Raw genomic sequence first — 6,516 nt, 5'->3', positions numbered from 1 at the left:
GTTCTGCACCTTGACTCTCTTGCTTCAAATATATTTTGGAGATGTTTTTCTGTAGCTGTACATAAAAAATCTTCCTTAGCTGCTTAGCATTCCAGTGTTTTATGGGATACTGTGATATACTTAACCTATCCCCTGTTGGTGGACAGTTAGGCTGTCTCCACTATTTACCGTCAGAAATCATGCGGCAGTGAGCCACCTGGCATGTCTGTCATTTGCCAGTTTCAATATACTCATATGATGAATTTCTCAAAGTGGAAATGCTTAATGAGAAGATATGCATATTTGCAAATTTGAAGAAATGCCAAAATTGTACAGTAAGTCCTCACTTAGCATCATTGCTAGGTTCTAGGAAAGTGTAACTCTAAGCAAGATGACATACCACAAAATCATTTTTTCCTCATCAACATTACAATAAAATGATGCTGAATGGAAATGGCATTGTTCTAGGACCTGCTGTATGTCATTTTGCTTGAAGTAGCAGTTTCCAAGAGCCTACCAATGACATGAAGTGAGGACTTCCTGTGTATGTCACAGAGATTGTGAAGTACGGGAGTGTCTGTTTACCCTGACTAACAGACAGGGCTGGGATGAATGTGAGAATGACTTTTTTTTTCTTAATTTGAGAGTAGGAGTCTCCTCTTTCTGTAGGAGACTGGGGGCCTGGAGTCACTGGATCCTCTGCTTAGGGTCTCCCTGGGCTGGCTGGAGCTGTGGTCTCATCAGAGGCTTGACTGGGGAAAGATCTACTTCTATAGCTCCTGTAGGTTGTTGGAAGAATTCATCTTCTTGTGTTTATAAAACCAAGGGCCCAGCTTCTTTCTGGTTGTCAGCTGAAGTCCCTAGAGGTCCTGAAGGTGCCTTCTCTTCTCTGCCACAGGCCTCTCACTATATGGATGTTTGCTTCTTCAAGGCCAGCATGAGTCTTCTGATTCATTTGTGCACACACACCCTCCCGGTCTGGTAAGATGGAGCCTTCCAGCACAATATAATCATGAGAGTAGTATCCCATAATCTTTGCCAGATTCAGCTGGCTTGAAACAAAAGTCACAGGTTCTGCCTGCACTCAAAGGGAGGGGATTATACAAGGCAGATGTTACTCAACAGGCTTGCCCTCCAGTGTACCACAACAGCAGAAGCAAGTCTGACAGATTGCATTATTATAAGGGTGGAGGGTCTTATTGGCAGAAGGAAGTGGAGGAAGGTTAAGTTTCAAATAACCCATGTGCCTGCGCAATAGAGGATCAAATAAAATGGCAGTTCTGCCTAAGAACGGGAAGAATTCAGTGACTTTATTTATTATTATTATTATTATTATTTGAGACAGTCTCGCTTTGTCACCCTGGGTATCTTGGGCTCAAGTGATCCTCTTGCCTCAGCCTCCTGAGTAGCTGGGACTATAGGCACTTGCCACAAGACCTGGCTAGTTTTAAAGCCGGGGTCTCCCTTTTGCTTGGGCTGGTCTTGAACTTCTGAACTCAGGCAGTCCACCTGCCTTGGCCTTCCAAGGTGCTAGGATTACAGGCATGAGCCACTGAACTCAGTGACTTCAGACAAAAGATACTTATTCTCTTAAAGCTTCAGTGTTCTTGTCTGCTGAGAGGGATAAACGCTTCTCAGCTTGCAGGGCTGTTAAGCAATAATCAGTGTAAGTTTCCAGGGTCAGGGGCTAGCACACGGTAAAGGCTTAACATGAGGGGGCCGGCAGGACAGCTTTTAGCAGGCCTCCTCGAAGAACACCTGAGCTGACATCTGAAGTGAGTTTCCCTCTCATACATCACCTATCTTCTGCATCTGAATTAATAGCCACTTCTTTTCCCAGTGGCTCACTGTGGAGTCATCCTCAATGCCTCAGCAAAGCTCTGTGTGTTTCTCCTAGTCTGACCATTCCACTTGGGCTCTACCACCTCTCCCCTGGATGTTGACAGTAGTCCCATCACTGGTGCCCCAGATTTGGCCATCTGCCCAGCAGCTGTGGCTATCCCTTTAACCTGGGCATGAAATCCCACCTCTATTCTGCTCAAAACCCTCCAGCACAGCCTAACAGTCTTTGCCAGCGCTCATCACAGCACTCCAGCCACACGGGGCTCCTTGCTGTGCCTTAAAACTTCTGTTAGGCATGTTGTATCTTAGGACTTTGGGAATGCCTGAAATTCTCCAAATGGACACACTCACACCCTCACTTCCTTGAGGCTACTGCAGAAACCTGTGGCCTTGGCCCTGACCCTCAGCACCCTTGAGCATGCTCACTGCTCCCTGCTCTCTCATCTGGCTTATTTTCTGTCCTAAGGTTTATCATTATTGGACAACATGGTGTGTATTTATTTGTGCACTGCTGGAATGTAAGCCTCATGAGGGTGAGGAATTGGCCACCTTAGTCACCTTGCAGAAATTACCACCCCCTAGGACAGTGGCTGGTGCTTAGTGGTGCCGAAGAAACATCTGTTGAGTAAAGAGCTCCCATTCTCATTTCTTGTTCCGTACTCTGTGCCCGGCACTGTGCTTGTCCTTCAGGGTGAGTGCCATCAGTAGCAAGGGGTTCTTGACCCCCAGGCAAGTTGTGCTGGTTTGCAGCAGCCAGGAGTGGGGTTTGGTGTCAGACCAAAGTTGTGTCTCCCCACTGCATCCAGGAGAGCTAGCGAGTCCTGACCCCTCTGAGAGACCCCTAAGGAAGCTCCCCCTTGGAGCGAGGGACTCTGGGGGTGCTGCTGACATCCTGCACTTGGAGCCCAAGTGATGAAGCCAGTCCTGTTTTCACCTTTCTGCATCCATGGCCAGGGGCCACCCTGGTCCCCTCCACAGCAGGACTCCTGTGGATGTTATTCTCCAGGGCCTGTTCCTGTTATGAAATGATCCCCAAAGCACGTTCAAACAAACAAACCTTGGACATGCCCTTGAGTCTGACTCAAGAGACAGAAAAACAAGGCCTCCTCAGACCTACGTGGGACACACTTGCAGATTTTGTAGGACTCCACACACAATAAAAATGTGGGGTTTCTTGTTCAAAAAGCAGGTAAAAGTTGCCTTTTAAGGTACTAAAATATGAAGCTTTTTCTTTCTTTTTGTAATTTCTCTGTCTTGAGTTGTCATGGTGATTTTTACTCACTATTTAAACGAAGAATTAAAAAAATAATGTATTAGAATAACTTTACTATTCACCTTTATATTGTGTAATTTAATTTTAAATGAATGTATAAGAACATTTAATTTGCATGCTAAATTTCAAAAATTATATAACTTGTATTTTTTAGCTCGTACATATGTATTTTGATCTTAACTGAACAGTAGAATTACTGCACAACTCTATTTAGCTCCCTGATGCTGGCACATTCTACCAAAACAGTCTACCTCTGGCTTACTGGTAAGGAAAGACCGAAAGGAAATCGACCTCTAAATTGCCCTATTTTTCCTTTTCCTTCTATGCCATCAACTTTTAGCATGAGTTCTTGACTAATCTATTTTAAAAATAGGAATATAAAAGAACACCGCTGCTCTGGGTGGTGAGCAATGGGCATCATCACAGCTCACTGCTGCCTCACCTCCAGGGCTCAACCAATCCTCTAAGAAGTAGGAACTACAGGTGTGTACCACTACACTCAGCTAATTTTTAAATTTTTTGTACAGAGAGAATCTTGCCTCGTTTCCCACGCTGGTCTTGAACTCCTGGCCTCAAGCCATCCTCCTGTCTAAACCTCCCCAAGAGCTGGGATTACAGGAGTACGCCACCACCCCCAGCCCCGCCTGGATTTAGAAGGAGCCTGTTACTGACAGCAGAAGGCTTTGGAGTGTTTTCCCCACCCAGCACCACCCCCAAGGGGGATAAACACTGCCCCAGCATTTGTACATACCATTTTTTTGTTTTTCTTTACCGTTTGCATATATTTGCATTCCTAGACAATGTATTATTTTTGCACTTTCTTGGATTTCACATAAATGAAATTATGCCGCGGGTATTCTTTGACTCCTAGCCTTCTTGGCCCCCACTCAGTATGATGTGTGTGAGATTTCTCCTTATAGCTTTCATGCACTGGACACTTGATACACTGATCCTAAGCACTTTCTGCACATGAACTGGTTTATTCTGCCAAAACAAGGTCTAGGGAAATGAAGTGGCCCATCCAAAGTCACTCATTAAGAGAGTAGCTGAGTGGGGCGCTGAAGTCAGGGGCACAAGGGAAGTTGTTCTGTTTGGATCCTCACCCCCACGGCTCGAGCAGCCAGCTGAGGCACCAAGTACTGCCTGGCAGGGGTGCACATCGCCATGAGTTGGTGAACCTGTCCTCAGCACGTGAGAATCGGCCAGCAGCAATCCTTTCCAGGCCTGGCTGTGTCCCTCCCAGGACAGCTCCCTGAAGCTGCCTTCATCCTTCTTTCTCAGGGCTAGTTCCTGTCTGGACGTTTCTTCTAACAACAAAGATTTCCTGCTGTGGCATGACAAGCCTCTAAGGAGGGCCCCAAAACCAGCCCACAGAGAAAGTATAGCGAGGACCATGGATAGCTTTGTGTTTGTCTGGCTACGTCTGGGCCAGTCTCCTCCAGGCAGTGGTCACTAATCCACCACCACAAGACCCCTGCCATTGTAGAGATGGGGTCTTGCTATGTTGCCCAGGTTGGTCTTGAACTCCTGGCCTCAAGTGATCTTCCAGCCTTGGCCTCTCAAAGTGCTGGGATTATAGCCACTGCCCCCAGCCACCAGAAGCATTTTAAGTACATGGACACAGCATCGCTAAAGCCTCATGCTTAAGCTCATTTTAAAATCAAAATTGAAATATGATTTCTGGAAGTCCACTCTTTAAAGCCCTCTAATGGTCAAGTAATGAGGTGACAGCTTTTTACAAATGAGAACCACACTTGCACCACAGTGGGAGAATAATGTGTCAGCAAAGAAAATTAGCTCCATGCCACAAATATAATTGAACAAAGGCTGAGAGGGATAATGAATGTTCTTACAGGAGCAACACAAATACTTCATTATAGAAAATGATTTTCCCAAGTCAGAGAATCAGGACAATGACGGTGGGGAGTCTGGCTTGTTCGAATTCTGAGCTGGATTCTCAGGAGTATTTAGAGGGGACTACAGCATCTCCTCTTGGCTAATGCCAAATCCACTGCCCAACACATTCTTGTGGCAGGCAGCCTCGGAGGTGCCCAGCTGATTCCCAGCTCCTGGTGTCCATAAACCTGTGTAATCTCTTTCTCTTGGGTGCCATCTGGACCTGGAGCCTCCCATCTCATTAATAAACTATTGCAAAAGTGATGGAATGTCATTTTTGTCATTAGGTTACAAAAAGATCCTGGGTTCAGTCTTGGGCACTTTCTCTGGCTGTCTTGCCTGTGAGCTGTCCCATGGACCAGTCCATGTGGCAAGGAATAGGCCAAGCCTCTTGAAAGAACAACATTCTGATACAGCGGATGACACACATGGGTGGGACAATTCTGTATTACTTCATCAACAACATCTGAGATGGATTCCATAAAGTCTGGGATGGCAAACTTGGGATGGAAGAATATTTCAGGACGCAGGAACCTTTCATAACCACTGTCTATAATGAACTTCTTCTGGTAGCTCTTATTGACACCTGTATACTGTTTGATCCATTTCTGGGGATCCACCTCATTCTTAGCAAATTCCTTGATTTTATTAGGGAAAACGTAACATTATTTCTTCTTAATGGCTTTTGTGATCTCTAGTGACTAATTAGGAGGGATTCCCACCTCCCTCTCCTTTAGCAGCTGTTGAATGATACCTAATATCTCTACCTGCAACTGGGATGTGTTTGACGCAGCTTCCGATTACATAACCTTCAGCCATTGGGATAAGGTGGGTAACCCATCTCCACTGTCTCTGACTATTCCTGTTAGTGTACATTCACCAACTTATCTTGATGTCCAAGATGCTTCTAAGGCCAGCACTGCCTGAACTGCAAAGTAGAGTCCTGGACATCAAACGATTCAAACATAATTTCCGCAAGATATTCTTTGTTTTCTGGTGTATTCAGTGGAGGTTCTGTCATTAAAAAGTAATTGTCCTCAGGTTCAGCTTGAAGATATTTAAAAACTGCCTGCTCCATAAACCTTTCCATAAGATCCAAGTCTTCAATGATTCCATGTCATACTGGCCACTTAGTAGCATACGTAGGTTTATCAGTAGCTTCATCCCCTCTGAAAAAGCCAAGCTCATCAACTCCCCTCAACACTCTTTATTGCTCTTGGTCAACTACTCTTGCTGACTCTCTGATGGCAATACATGAAGGAATAATAAACTGTGGCTCAGTGTTGCCTGCGTCGACAAGCTTGGTATACCTGGTGCCACAGTCCACCATGCAGGAAGGCAGGGAGCCCGCCATGCTTAGGATGCTTGGCACTTGGCCCTACTGGTCACCTGGGAGCACTCTGCAGGTGTCTGCATGGCTTCCCACTCGCCCATGTGCTGTGTCTCCACCTCTGCTGGTGTATTAATGATCGACTGCTACATAGCAAATCACTCCACACTTAGCTTAAAAGAATACATATATATTA

The 6,516-nt window shown here is 45.6% G+C and overlaps 1 pseudogene; it reads right to left on the bottom strand.

Annotated features, from left to right (window-relative positions):
* Positions 1 to 1,561: 1,561 nt before the first annotated feature.
* Positions 1,562 to 6,263, bottom strand: LOC128573545 (actin-related protein 3B-like; annotated as a pseudogene).
* Between the last annotated feature and the right edge of the window lie 253 nt (positions 6,264 to 6,516).

This window comes from Nycticebus coucang, chromosome 21, assembly GCF_027406575.1.
Source record: "Nycticebus coucang isolate mNycCou1 chromosome 21, mNycCou1.pri, whole genome shotgun sequence".
NCBI lineage: Eukaryota > Metazoa > Chordata > Mammalia > Primates > Lorisidae > Nycticebus > Nycticebus coucang.
This window is presented reverse-complemented; position numbering and strand designations above follow the sequence as displayed.